General features: G+C 40.6%; 1 protein-coding gene across 1 annotated transcript in view; it reads left to right on the top strand.

Annotated features, from left to right (window-relative positions):
• Window positions 1-681: 681 nt before the first annotated feature.
• Window positions 682-15,492, top strand: part of CNTN3 (contactin 3) — a 439,279-nt gene continuing 424,468 nt past the window's right edge. Inside the window, exon 1 of the mRNA XM_021007573.2 lies at window positions 682-1,187. The gene's annotated coding sequence lies outside the window, so the exon portion shown is untranslated. The remainder of the gene's footprint in view (window positions 1,188-15,492) is intronic.

Here is a 15,492-nt window from a genome sequence, read left to right as displayed (position 1 = left end):
ATCCCCAGCCTCTTATCATACCACAGTTACTCCTAAAGGGAAATCACTTGGCGATAAAGCCCGAGTTCTGTTAATCATTGTGAAAGTTGCCATTGCTGAAAAGTGACCCAGGCCATCTCAGAGCCTACTGACCAGAACGAAATACCTTTTTAAGCCTTTTCTGTAGTGCCGTCTCTCCCTCCATTCTCTCTCTATGTGTCTCTATGTCTATCCCTCTCTGTCTCTCATTCTGAACTGTAGGAGATGAACTTAGGGACTGAGGTAAAGGGTGCTTTTTTCCTTGAGGTAAGGTACAGCTGAAGGTGCCAGGTCACAGAAATCTCGTGCCAGACAGTTGACTCTTGACTGCCCCCTTTCTTCCTCTCACCTGGGTGTATCCCTGGATTATAGGGATGAAGGGGTGAAGGAGTTGGGGTGGGGGGGGAGTGGAGATGAGAAGCACTGTTCTTCCCCCAGGGCAAGTTGTTTTTTTTTTTTTGGGGGGGGAACACAGATTTTAACTCCTAGGTGGCCCGGGGCGCTTGGCCAGGTCAGGAAGGCTAACTGCCTATCTCCACCTTTATGTACCGCCTTCTTTCTGCAGGGGAGGCCAGAGTCTATTCGCGGTAGCAAGTCGCATGGGGGATCGAGGAGGCGTACTCTGCAATCTCCACCCTCTCCATTTCCCCAAACCTTCGCCGCTCCCAGTCTACTAGTTGGGCAGCCCCCAGGGAGTCAGGGGTGGTTGGAGCACAGTGAGTGAGACTCCTTTGGAAGAAGCAGCAGCGCTTCCTCCGTTTGGTGCCCCCTCCCCTCTGCTTCTCCATCCTCCTCTCTTTCGCCTGTTTCCCCGCCCCGCTCCTCCCCTCCCGGTCCTCCCCTCCTAGCTTCAGGAGCCCGAGTGACTAGGAGTGAGCTCTGTGCAGGGCAGGCTCCAGCAGCGGGGAGACCATACTCTGCGCTCTGCTGCGGAGCCGCAGGATCGTCTCGGGAACTGGGAAGCGCTGTGGCGGGCTGGCAGCGCAGATAGCCGGCTGGACTGGGCTGGGCAGGGCGGGGCGAGGAGGGGAGGGGAAAGAAGAAAAGCGGAGGGGAGAAGCGAGGAGGGAAGAGGAGTGCGGCACGCACGCTGGACGCTGCTTGGCCTCGGCCGCAGGCTGCTGGTGCTGCTGCTGCGCCGGTGACTGTCCACTACCCGCAAGGAGAAGGTAAGTCTGTTTGTACTTCTTGGTACCAGGCGCCCAGGGAGAGCTAGGTGTTTGGGAGTGGGGTGGGGGTGGGGGTTCAAGGCTCTCAGAAGAGCAAAGGGACTGGCAAACTTTGGGAAAGGAGATGCCATCTTGCCAGACTCAAAGTTTTGGGTGCTGAAGGAAATGCCCTAGGCTGGTGGAGAGGCATAGGTGGTAAGAGGTGCTGACCAGAGGCACCTAAGGCCTCGTGGAGAAAATTTCCCCACCAAGGAGGGAGCAGATTAGTTAGGGCAATGGGGAAGTGGCGTGAAACCGAATTACCTCCTGCGCCTAGATCATCTCGTGCAGCTGCAGAATAGAGAAAACCCGAATCTACGTATGGTTCTCCCTAACCTGAACTCCTTTGAAGAGCGGATCTGGACAGGAAAGTTTAAGAACAAACTTATAATTCATGCCGCTCTTGAGGGAATGGGGTGCAGAGAAACGCAAGGGGCTAGGTGATCACTGGAGTAAGAAAAGAGGGTCCTTGGAATGTAGCTGCTGCGGCTCACTCAGGTCCTTGACCTGATGTGTGGTTCAGAGCCCGCTAGGTCTGAGAAGATTGATTGGGCTGACCGCGCTGGAAGGAGCTAGGGTTTTCAACTCGAAACCTCCTGCCTGTTCTGTGAGGCTTTTTGGGTTGCTGGGCAGCTCTTTGCAGTGATTTCCCGAGTTCTTCCGCTCGCCTGAGGCTGCTTTTCCCCTTCTCCTAAGTGCCAGGAAAGGCAAGAAAGAAATACCAACCAGCAGCCCGATTGCAGGGAAATCACCAGCAGGGTGCTCCTTTTCAAGCTGCCAGGCGAACTGTTCCCATCCTCTTCGAGGATGCCACTCCGCATTACCGAGCTCCCAGTCCCCTCTCCACCCGCCTCGTATTGTATTTGCTCATTGATTTCCAACAAGTAGAAGCGCCCAGAGAAATTATTTAATAACAAACACTGCCTGCTACGGAGAGGACAGCAGACGTGCAGTCCTGAGCCAAGGGGAGGAAGTAGAGCGCGCATAGCAGGGGCTTCTAAAGCAAGAGGCAGCCAGACTGTTGACATTCACAGGCGCTGGGGGGAAATAAAAAAAATGGGAAGCTGCCGAAATTTAGCAAGGGTGTACAGGAGGGAGGTCACAAACCTCAGCACATATTGTTAATGCTGGAAATACTGGGGTGGGAGTGGGGGTGGGCGGCAGACTAAACAGGAATAATTTAGGAGGAGACATACTTCAGCATACTGGGGATGCATATGCCCCCACCGAGATTCATATCTCATTGTATTAAGAAGAAACGGATCTGTAAATAGATTAAACACGAATTAATCAGAACCAGTGAGTCATGGGTGGCACTTCAGAGATTAGGAGAGGGAGTAATTGTCTTTGAAAGAGCTATTATGTCTCAGTAGCGCAGACTAATTTGTTACTTTTGCCTTGTTTACTAACAATACCTGACTTGGGCTAGAGAAGCTTGGCACATTATTTATTTATTGCTGCTCCTTTCTCTTTGTGGGTAATGGGACTGTGTAGAAAGTTGTGCCCTGCTGTTCTTTTAATCATTCACTTGACAAACGTTTATTGGGTATTTTCACAAGATCGTTTTATTAATGTATGTATACATGTCCATTTAAATATTGTCTGTAATCCTTACACGTGACAGAGACAAAATCATTGTTTCAGTCATTGCCCAGGTTCTCCTAATGGTTGCCTGTTTGGCGACAGGTGGTTTATAAAGTGGCAATAGCTACATCATAGGAACAAGACCAATTATTATCTGCTCATGTTGCCTCAGGGAGACAATATTGTGTAGTGGTTTAGGAAACAGTAAAGACTGGGTTCAAATACCACTTGAGATACATAACTAGTTGTGTGATCCTGGACAAGCCTCAGGTTCACCATCTATAAAATGAGCAGAATGGAGCTGATGATCGCTGAGTTACCTTTGAGGACTAAATCTTTGATCCTCAATCAGACTGTAAGATACATCACTTAAATATTGGCCTTCCTGTTTTACAAGTGGACAAAATTACTTCCTCCTACATCTATGAGCTCTGTGTAACAAGCTAGTCATTTAACCACTCAGGGCTCTAGGCTGCTCTCTAAGACCATACATTGTAGTGAAGGTGCCTACCTGAATTGATAATAAGACTTTCTTCATTGGGACTTTCAGGTACCAGTGAAATCACAAGCTACTTCCTGTATCTACACTGAGACACAATGGCCGATTGATCTGCCAACTGCTGGACAGACAGTGGCAGAGGTGATGGAGGAGGGGTGTAGAAATGGGCCAAATTTGACCAGAATTCCTCATATGTAGAAGACCTTAATGAAAGTGTGGGGAAAACATTGCTCCCACTGCCCCCTCGCCCATGTTTGAAATGTAACCCTTCAGGAAAAGCTTAACTTATACTTGACTTAAGCAAAGCAATGACAATTAGGAAACTTCTCTTTTAAAAAATTGTAGTTGATGGTAGCAAAACTGAGTGGAGGAAAAAAAAGAGAGGAGGTCCAGGTTGATTTGCATTTGTTTTCTGTCAAATCTGCATTCTACATTCTCTTGGTTGTTACAAATTAGTAACCATGTTTTCTCAAATAACTGACTACCATCCACTTTCTGATGAGCCTGCTTTGAACTATAATATGTCAAATAGATTTTTTTTTACTTTCAGTAGTTCTGCCTTTTGTGCAGTCTGCAGTTTCTGCTTAAATGGCTCATACTTGGAAGTTCTCATTATCTCTTTATCTTTTGTTTTGAAACACTGGAGCTGGAATGGTTTCTTTCCAAACTCCCACATCCCTTTACTTCTATTATGCCATCCCCCAGACTGGAGACTCCAGTGATGGATTCAATGTTCTGTGTTTTCTAAAAGCCATTTACCATGTTCAATTTGATTCAACAATCGGTTATTAAGCAGCACCTCGGTGCAAAGCACTGGGCTGCCTTGCTTGGGGGCACTGTTGTTAACATCATTTTAAATTGTATGAAGTTGAAAGGCTTATTGGATGTAATATGATAAATTGCTCCTGCAAGTACTCAGGCTTTGAATCTTTGGTTCAGGCATCAGTGCTGGTCTAATTTCAAGCTCTCCAGTGCAGTTTTGGGTCAATTCTGGCTTACATCTCAGAGCTGGGTGTTCTTAAGAACCTCTTCTTCCAGTTTCTACTTAGTACCTGTTTTCCAGAGTCTATTTAGTGCTGATTTAAGGCTTAGTAACCATTAATAGGTCCAGAATTCATATGATAAAGCTTAAGTTTGCTTCTTGTTAAAGATGTTTTGAGTTAACAAAAAAACAAGGTGTTTACCCTTTGCCCCACCTGAATCCCCCCCAAAAAAAAATTCAAGATAGAACAGTTGTTTGACAGATTGAATAGATTTTGAATCCAAGCAGTGGTATGGTTTTCAGGATTATTATTTCTCTCTCCTATAACTAAAATAATAGAGGAAAAAAAATTCTAGAAAATTTGCTTCAAAAGAAATTTACTCCCTAGCTAAAACTTTGTATATGCCAAGTTCTAGTCCATGGTGATTTCTTCTTCTTCTTTTATGGGTAAGTTATAAACAAGAAATAAAGGGTTGTAATAGAAGTGCTGACAGTACTTTATAGCATTCCAAGCAGGCTCGCTACTCTGCATGTAAATATTTGTAGAATCTTTATTATATAGGGAGTAATCTTGCAAAGAGAGGAACAGATACCTGTTTCATAAAGTCAGATAAAATTATTCAGTGGGTATGTGCATTCCTTACTCAAGAAATATTGGGAAACTAAATAATAGATTATGGATATTTATTGTGATGCCATAGCATTCCATTAATAGTCGTAATAGTTCAGACTAAATTCACCATGCGTTATAACTTTACCTATATGGTCATAGCAGGAGAGAAATATTATATACTGTTGTCTTTGAAAGATTCTTAGGAACAATTATATCATTGAAACAAAATGCCAAGTCTATAACTAAATGGGCACTTTGATTGAATGGATGGCTACTGGCACTGGAGGTGAACTATTCAAATAAAACACAGCTTTTGAACAGCGGTAGTTCTTAACTAGTCTCTGGGACTTCGTGTGCTGAGAAAAGTTTAATAGTTGCCTCTTCTGGGGGAAAAAAAAGGGGAGGCACATGGACATATTTTTTTATCTATATTATTATCATTTTCTTTATTGCTTTTTAAAGTCTAGGCAACAAAGAAATAAATCAAGCCCTCATTGTAGTATTTGTGGGTTTCTGAGGGATAAATGATCACACTGAAAATTTAACAACTGTCTCCAGAACATTCTTACACTAAAATGGTGGTCCTATGAAAGCCTGTGTTTGTGGATTGAAGGATTTGAATCGGAAAGGACTTTATAAGTCAGTTTGATCAAGTCATTCATCTTACAGATGAGGAAACTGAGCCATGAAGAGGTTAAATGAATTTGCCCAAGATAATGCAAATAGTGAGTAGAAGAGATGAACTCAAAACCCAGGTCTTAAGATTTCAAAGTCATTGCCCTGTATATTATACTCCTAGTTCTAATGCATTTAATCTGCTGTGGTGGCATAGACTGTATCCATCCTTAAGAATCTGGGTGTTCCAGCTGTAGTAAGTTGATTAGGAGAGTTCTCCGTTCAATTAGATAAGCATGAAAGGAAATAAGGCTTTGTTTCTGACTTTGATCATCTCTCTCCATGAAAGATAAGGCTGTTACCATCTGATCCATTATAGACCGATTATAAATTGATTTGGGATGTTGGCTGTTGCCATTGTGGGGCTGACAGTTATGGGCGGCTCATGCTTTTATGCTGGTGTATAAAAAAGAGTCTTCACTCAAGACTGTTTTTTAACTCCTTATTTGCCCTCCTTTCCTTTTTTTCTCTATAAAGGCCCCAGAATTAAAAACAAACAAAACAAAACAACAGCAACAACAACAACAAAAACCCTCAGAGACCATCTACTCTAACCAATATCCCAAATAGAATCCTGATTACAGCATTTCATCTAGTCTCTGCTTTATATCCTTCGAGGAGGATAAGCCAACTACTTGCTGATCTAGTCCATTTTACTTTTAAAAAGGACAATTATTATGATGGCTGATAATAATTTGGGTAGGGTAGTGGGTCTTCCACCAACCCCCTAAGCCCAAATGCCCACATTATAATGAAAGGAAGCAAAGGGGAGATAATGAAGTATTTAACTGGAAGGATGTGGTCATGCCTGGTGATCTCTTCACAAAGTGTAAACAAGTTTCTCCTGGATTGAATTAATAGGGGAACTTGTTCATTGACTTGGGAAAAATATTGACTATGCCCTTGGGTGGCCCTTTCAAGACAGTGGGACAAAAATAGAACAGGAATGGTTTGAGAGTGTTCAGTTCAAGGAAGGCCAGGCAGAGAGGAAGTCAGATCCCAGTGGAGTGAAGGCCTTAAAAAGCTAAGTACAATTGGGAGAACATAAGAGCAAGTGCAGACTGACTCCATAGGGAGTAGACGCTTGGAATCTGATCGTGAGGCTCTGTGGTCTGAGTGGGCATGAATCATGAGGAGAGACAGGATTTCAATGAAAGGATCCTGAATGGGTAGTAAAAGCAGCTTTTTGGGAATAATATGTGATAATATGTGTAAAAGTTTGCTAAAAAGCATGTGAAGGCTTATGGAAATTCAAGACAGTATCGTTGCTTTTTACATCTATTACTTATCCATAGATAATGTAAACTCTTTGAAGGTGGGGGATGTTGTGTTTCTGCCTCTGTATCCCCAGGTGCCTGCCTGGCTCAGTGGTTGGCACTTAAATACCTGATGGAAGATTACCTGACCATGGCAATTCCTGTATGTTTTGAAAAAATGTTATGTCAGAAAAATTATTTATAAATAGGTATTTGAAATTTGCCAAGTGGTTTGCGGTCATTTGTCTCACACAGGGCAAGCAAGCAAGCCTATCTGAAGTAGCAAGGCATCCTGAGGGAAAGACAGGAGTCAGCATGGGCCGGGCAGCTCAAACCATCGTGGCCACCTTGACCACCATCTCCCCTCAGATGCTGATGGAAACAATTGAGGACCCTGAATCTAAGAGCCTTGGGAATAGCAATCCTTTTGGCCCGTTGCCCTCAGCCATCATCCTGGGAAACAAACTCAGTGGAAATGCAGCCTTGGAGCTGCTACTGAAAGTGCTATAGTCACAGGTACTGAGGGCCCAGAAAAGACAATTTTTGTCGGCAAAGTCCGTGACACTGTCAGATGGTTCGACATCAGAAGTTATATAATTTTATCAGTTGGAACTTAAAAAGAGGCACTAACATCTGTTTTTGCCACTGTTCCTTAAGGACCATGAAACCTGTCCGTCTGTCTCCTTGTAGTTGAAATCTTCTGAGTGAAGACTGGCTTACTTTCCTACTTGTATTTCCAGCACCTAGGACAGTGCTTTGCATGTAGTAAACACTTAATAAGTGTTGATTGATTTGTGGAAATTTCTTTTTAGTTAGGGATCTGTAATGTCACAAGATACCAAACAGTTTATTTACTTTTTTCTTCTTTTTTTAAACTGTGATAACTTCCCATACAGGGAGGCTGTCAACCTTACCGTGTACGTGTTTGCATAGCAGGATACTTAAGGAGGTACTTTCCATTCTAAGATAGAAAAAAGTCACTTTTTAAATTGCTTGAAAAATTTCAGAAGATGGTAATGACACATTTCAGGCAATTAAAATCAACCAGAGCAATTCTAGTGATCTATTCTCAGTTCTGTTACTCATTCAGATGGGTTCAGTAAATGTAAAGTTGGCAGAAAGCTGCAGTGATTACTGGTAGTTACTAAATCTGATATATTTTCTGAATGTTTGAGAGTTCAGCTCAGTGAATGTCTATATGTAAGTTACTGTTGCAGAAGCCTCCACCATCCAGTATCTTTTATGGCAAATGCAGTCCTTGAAATTCTGTCAGGAGGACCTAAGTTCAAATGCGGCACCAGACACTTGGCACTTACTAGCTGTGTGATCCTGGACAAGTCATTTAACCCCACTGCTTCACAAAAACAAGCAAAAAAAAGATGTGAGGTTTGAGAGTATTACAGATATATGGAATGACTGGCATGATTGCATGGAGATGGGAAGGGAACAGAATTTACTATGTGCCACTGTGTGCCAGGTAGCACTTTACAAATATCTCATCTGATCCTTACAACAGCGGTACTTCCTATGAAGTAAATGCTATTATTATTCCCATTATATAGTTGAAGATACTCAGGCAGGCAGAGATTGAATGACTTTCATAGCTAGTGCTAGATTTGAAATCAGATCTATCCCAACTCTGGGCCCATTGCTCTATCTGCTGAACCATCTAGTTGCCTGACAGGACTAAGGAATAGCTAGCAAACTAAATTCACTAAATAGTGAATATGGAGAGGGAAAATATGACATAAGATAGGTGGGAGCCATATTTTGAAGGGCTTTCAGTGCCAGACTGAGAATTTTGTATTTTATTCTAGAGTCAAGAGGATAAAGATACTGTTCCTAGGTTCATAGACTCAGGGCTACAAGAGTCCTTAACAGGGTTAGATCGATCAGAGGTCTCAAACATATGGCCTCCTGTGACCTACAACACTCCTGAGTGTGCTTGAATCTGATTAAAATGTTATTGGGAAATATTTACAAAATTAATAAAAATACAATAAAACATAGTTAATATTACATTTTAACCTAAGTCAGTATACAGCCCACTGAGATCCTTATGTATGGTTGGGTGGCCCCTGTTTCTGTTCAAGTTTGACACCACTGATAAGATGATCTTTTATTTTATAGGTGAGAAGAATTAGGCCCAGTGATGATGTAACATCTTTTTTTCTTGCCAGTATCATATAGGTAATAAGTTGTAGCACTAGTATTTGGATCTAAGCCCCCTGACTTCAGATCCAGCACACTTTCATTCATACCATGCTGCTTCCCCTAGAACTAAGGATGATCAGTCTGGCAGCTGTGTTGAAGATGGAATGGGGAAGGGAGAGGAAGTAGCCAACTTACTAAGTTTTGAAGAGGAAAAAAATCCTTTGAAGATAGCTGCTTTGTCAGTTATTCCAGAATCATTGCAGTCTGGTTAATCCAGCTTGATGAGTCCTTCTGAGCTCTCTTCATATCATTAGAGTTTGTGAACTGCCACCAACCTGTTCTAGAGACTGGCACAGCTGCTGGGGCAGGGACAGGCCACCACACTCAGTGATTTTTTTTTTATATCCCCAGCACTTAGCACACTGCTTGGCAGAGTAGGCCCTTGATAAATGTCTACTGATTGATAGTGAGCTCATGACTTTCTTGGTGATCTCTATGGTCATAAGCATGACCGGTTATATCGCCATATTAATTCCCTTGGACCCTACCCATTCGGGCTATCCCGTAGAAGCAGCAGCAACCAGGCCAGCACCTGAAGAGTAGGTCATTTTAGAACAGAAACAAAAATGATATATTTTTATAATGCTTCCTTCTACATTATTTATTTATACATTGTCCCTTCTAATCTCTTCTGATACACTCTTCACTTATTCTTCAAAAGCCCATAGGCTCTATGTCTATGATCTACCATTCTTATTACACATATACCTCGAGCCCTAAGTCTATGAGCTACCATCCTAACCACACAGGGTCCCTTGGACCCTGTTATTACCACATTGTATTATTGTCAGGCACCTTTATTAGCCCATGAAGTAGCCAGTCAGTGAATGGGTTGAAATAATAAGGTACTAAGAGTGACTGAATAAAAGACTTACAAAGCTAAAGATGTTTACTGAAGAGCACTCAGGACTAGCTGGAAATCAGCGTGTACTCCTCTGCCCCTCCACCTCCTCAGTTCCCCCATCCAAATCTGAGAGATTCCCATTAGCCTCGAATAGGTAACTCAATTCAGCACAGCTTTTCTAGGAGCTCAGATTCCTGCACTGTGAGATAATTCTGGGTTGCATCAATCAAAAGTGAAAAGTAATATGCAGGACGCTGCTTCAGTGGTGAGGGAGACCATTGGTTTTTATATATATCAAAGAAGGACTGGTTGGAAAAATACTATTAGGGACCACATGATAAATCCTGGGGTGGGGTAGGGGGGTTGTACAAGGCATCTGTTGTATAGAGGAGGGCTAAGACAAAATCTTGTGACATAAGGAAGGTGATATTTCTGGGAGGGGTCTGTAGGAACTGAGAAATAAGGATATTTTTGTCTTCCAGTGTTTGGGTTATGGACTCATACCTTTCTGAACCTGTCAGTGGGCTACTAATCTTCCTCTGGATCAGTCAGACAGTCCATAAGCATATGTTAAGCATCTACTATATGTCAGACTCTAGGAGTACAAGTAGAGCAGCTGGGTTGCATAGTGGTTAGATCACTGGGCCTGGAATCCTTAAGACCTGAGTTTAAATCCAACCTTAGACACTTAGCTGTGTGACCCTGGGCAAGTCACTTAACTCTGTTTGCCTCAGTTTCCTCATCTGTAAAATGAGTTGGAGAAGGAAATGGCAAATCACTCCAATATCTTTGCCAAGAAAACCCCAGATGGGGTCACAAAGATTTGTACAGTACTGGAATGACCTACTAAGCATGAATTGGAGAGGAAGCGGGAGACCAGTTCTCATAGCTTCTCAGTAGCCATCTAGTATGTTACCTGGAACCTGATCTAATACTTACTCAGGACTACTTTAGTTAGTCTAGCCCTAGGTGTAGTTTGTACTCTTGAGCAAAATAATATATATTGGCCTCAGAAACAAGAAAAATCAATTAGAGACCTCATTAAGCAGTATATTTGCTTTCACTCTAATGTTGGCATGTGGACAAAAGGTAATGGCATTCAATTTAAGTTTTTTTAATTTGAATATTTTTAAATGAGTCTAGAAACTAAGTACATTTTTAATTCTTCAGTTGACCTATGATTGTATTAGCGTGATTGCTTCCATTCCTCATAAAGATCATGACTCAATAATCCTTTATTATCCTGTGTAATTCTTATGTAGTCTTTCTCTAAATCCTGAATCTGTGAATTACCAAACATGTTAGAGGCCTTTCACCATTTTGTGTACAAGTGTAGGCTATTATTCCTCACTTAATCATAGGTTAACTTATTCCTCACTTATACAATTTGACTGTTTAGCTAGATGTTGCTGTGGCTAGGAGTCAGGAAGTACTGAATTCAAATGTAGCCTCAGTCCCTTATTAACTACGTGATGCTGGGCCACTTTCCCCAGCCTCAGTTTCCTTACCTGAGGAATGGGGATAATATCTCTTAGTTCCCAGGGTTGATGTGAAGATAAAATGAAGTAACATTTGTAAAGCCCTTTGTAAACCTGAAGTGCTGTGTAAATGCTTACTATCACTATCATCATCATTCCATCTCCTTTTCTGATTAGATACATTTTTGATCATTTTTATACCAATTTTCATTGTCGAGTCATGACTGGTCATAACTGGCATCCTTATTTCACCCATTGTGTGTCTTTAGATGAGAAAAATGAGTGAAGAACATGCATTATATAAGTTATGGCATGATGCTGGACAAGCAGCCTATTTAAGTTAGTTCCCAAATCAAGATATATACCTTCAATTTGTGCTACAGATAGACATGTTCCTGGGCCCTGCAGTGAACAGGGGAAGGAAATTGGTTTAGAATTCATTTGGGCCCCTTTCTGTGAACACTAAGCTGCTCATTGCCACAGAAGTCATCTGTTTGAACCAGTATTCTCATGATGATGCTATATAACTGTGGCTCACGGAACAACACGGTCAGAAAGATCAAAATAACCAATGAGCCAAAGGGCATTTTAAATATGCAGCAATCCATAAATTCATTTATCTGGTTTCTCCCAAACTGCTCAAACTGTCCTTACTGAAAGGTTAGCTGATATTACTAATATGTATTTTAACTGTATTTATTAAGAGTTAGGTATATACAAAGTGTCATGTTTGGTGCTGTGTATACAAAGATATGCACAGCACAGATCTTGTTCTAAAGGCTTTTACCAAGTAAGGGGTTGGTAATTATCATGCAAGGGAACTCTAGATAAGAACCAAGAAGTTAGTTGGTAAGGTAAATTCACTGAGAGAGAAATAACTTTGATCTTTGAAGAGAGAAGGGGAAACAACATAAGCTTCATGGGCTTGAATTGGGATTGTGTCAGTCCAGAAGGAAAGAACATGAACAGATGAAGATGGGAAAGAGAAAAAGGAGAATCTAATTTTACGCGAAGTCTAGTGGGAGCAAAGGCACAGAGAGAAAGAGACAAAAATGAGACAGAATAATTGTTTTAGGTCTCGTAACTAGAACTTTGAAGAAAGAAGAATAGTATGATAAAAAATCTGATAGTCATTGGTAAGCAGTTTTGAGTAGAGAAGTAAATGTAATCTTAGAAGCATCTTAAGATGTAAAAAAAAAAAATGAACCAGGGAAGGGATACTTTGGAGTAAAGAAGACCAGTTAGGGAGCAATTACAGTGGTTTAAAAAAAGAAAAATAAGAACTAAATTGAATACAGTGATATTGGTAAGGAGGACACAATTGTGAGAAAAATTGTAAATTATTAGCGGTTGGCTGCTGTTTGATTGTTGTGAATGGGGGAGAGGGATGAATTAAAGATGACTGCAAGGTTATGAGTCTTGAAAACAAAAAAAAGTTAGAGGAAGAGGCATGTTCAGTGGCAGTGGGGGAGAGGGGAAGATAATTAGTTCAGGTTTGGACTGTCTAATTTGAGAGTCAGTGAGTCATATAAATGGAATTGTGCAACAGGCAACTAGATGTATAGACCTCTAACATTGGGGAGAATTTATAGGTGGAGTTAGAGATTTGTAAGTCATCAGCACATAGGTGATAATTGGTGGCATGGTCGTAGATGGGATCACCAAGAGAAATGGGCCTTCAGATGGAACCTTGGCTCACATTCACTTTTCCAGCTTAGAAAGCATATGGGAAGCTCACAAACAGAAGAGAGAAGAAAAAATTGTTAGGTAAGAAAGAACCATTCAATTCAATTCAACAAGCATAAATGAGCTATTTGATATGTTCCACACACTGTGCTTTCTGCTGGTGATAGGAACAAAGACAAAAATGAAACAGTCCTTACTGCTCTCAAAGAGCTTACATTCTATTGGAGGAGACAACATGATACTTTTAGTTTCAGGAAATATCTATCAGTCCAGTTTAGCTTGAACATTCAATGGTGAAATGTAATAAAATAAAGCAAGGCTTGAAAAACAGGTGAGATGAAAAATTGTGGAAGGATTTAATAGCCAGATTATTGAGAATTTGCATTTCATCTTATGTGCAATAGAAAACTGCTAAAGGCTTTTCAACAAGGGGGGAAGTGATCAGACCTGTTCTTTACAAAGATTATTTTAAATATGTGAAAGACAGGTTGAAGCTGGGGGAGAGACGAGAGGCAAAGATAAGTTAGGTGATTATTCTAAAATTATTCATTTTTGTCTTTGACATCTTTGGAATATAGTAAATGAATAACTTCATACAAGTCTTTGATAGGTCTACTCCATCCCTGGCCAGTAGACTGTGCTCCCTCTGTTTTAAGCTATAATCCAAAAATCCAAAGCCTCTTCTTAAATATGCTCCCTTAAGAAGTTATTCAGGGAAAGCTAGGTGGCACAGTGGATAGAGCACCAGCCCTGAAGTCAGGAGGACCTGAGTTCAAGTACTGCCTCAGACACATAATACTCACTAGCTGTGTGACTCTGGGCAAGTCACTTAACCCCAATTGCCTCACCAAAAAAACAAAACAAAACATTTTTTCCTTTTCTACATCTGTTATTTTCAGTAGATGGTTTTAAGGAAAATACAGTTTGTGGCCCTCAAGGTCCTTCCATTTCTTGACTGAGAATTAACATCTTTTGGCAATATTGTCTAGGTTTTTTTTTCTGCTAGTAACATGTATGCTCGCATGCATTCCCAGAAATGGATAAGATAAATCCATTTGAACAATTCTTGGGAGCACATTTGTTTATCTTGGATAAATTCTTTGGGAAAACAACAGACTGCTTTATTCTTATAATTAGGGCTACAAAAAGCTGTCCTGCTGTCTTTTTTAAATAATATTTTATTTTTTTCCCCTGTTATGTGTAAAAACATTTTTTAACATCTGGTTTTTAAAATTTTGAGTTCCAAATTCTTTCCTTACCTTTTTACCCCTACCCTCTCCCTGAGATGGTAAGCAATTTGATATAGGTTATACATGTGCAGTCTTGTAAAGCATATTTCCATATTAGTCACATTGTGAAAGAAACACAGACCAAAAAAACAAACAAATAATAAAGAATATGAAAGATAGTATGCTTCAATCTGTATTCTGACTCCACCTGTTCTTTTAGAGATGGATAACATTTTTCATCATGAGTCCTTTGGAATTGTCTTAGCTCATTGTATTGCTGAGAATAGCTAAGTCATTAACTGTAGTACAATACTGATCATCGGACAGTTTTGCTGTTACTGTGTACAATGTTCTCCTGGTTTTGCTCACTTCATTTAGCATCACGTCATGTAAGTATTTCCAGGTTTTCTGAAACCATATTGCTCATCATTTCTTATAGTACAGTAGTTTTCCATTAAAATCATATGTTACAACTTGTTCAGTCATTCCCAATTTGATGGACATCCCCTCAATTTCAAATTCTTCACGACCACAAAAAGAGCTGCTATAAATATTTTTTGTACAAATAGGTTCTTTCCCCCTTTATTTTTCTCTTTGGGATATAGACCTAGTAGTGGTATTGCTGCATCAAAGAATTTTCAGAGTTTGGTCGCCCTTTGGGCATAGTTCCAAATTGCTCTCCAGAATGGTTAGATCAGTTCACAACTCTGCCAACAGTGCATTAATGTCCCAATTTTGCCACATCCTTTCTAATGTTTATCATTTTCCTTTTTTGTCACATTAGCTAATATGTAGGTATGAGGTGGTACTCAGAGTTGTTTTAATCTACATTTCTCTTATCAATAGTAATTTAGAGCATTTTTTCATATGACTATAGTTAGCTTTGATTTCATCTGAAAGCTGCCTATTCATATCCTTTGATTATTTGTCAGATGGGGAATAACTTGTATTCTTATAAATTTGATTCAGTTCTTTATATATTTGAGAAATGAAGCCTTTAGCAGAGAGACTTGCTGATAAAATATTTTCCCAGCTTTCTGCTTGCCTTCTAATCTTTGTTTCATTTGTGCAAAAACTTTTAAATTAATAAAAATTATCAATTTTATATCTTGTAATGCTCTCTATCTTATTTAGTCATAAATTCTACCCTTATCCATAGGTCTGAGAGGTAAACTGTTTCTTGCTCTCCTAATTTGTTTATGATGT

The sequence above is a fragment of the Phascolarctos cinereus genome, unplaced genomic scaffold (genome assembly GCF_003287225.1).
Source record: "Phascolarctos cinereus isolate Bilbo 61053 unplaced genomic scaffold, phaCin_HiC Scaffold_4;HRSCAF=312, whole genome shotgun sequence".
NCBI lineage: Eukaryota > Metazoa > Chordata > Mammalia > Diprotodontia > Phascolarctidae > Phascolarctos > Phascolarctos cinereus.
This window is presented reverse-complemented; position numbering and strand designations above follow the sequence as displayed.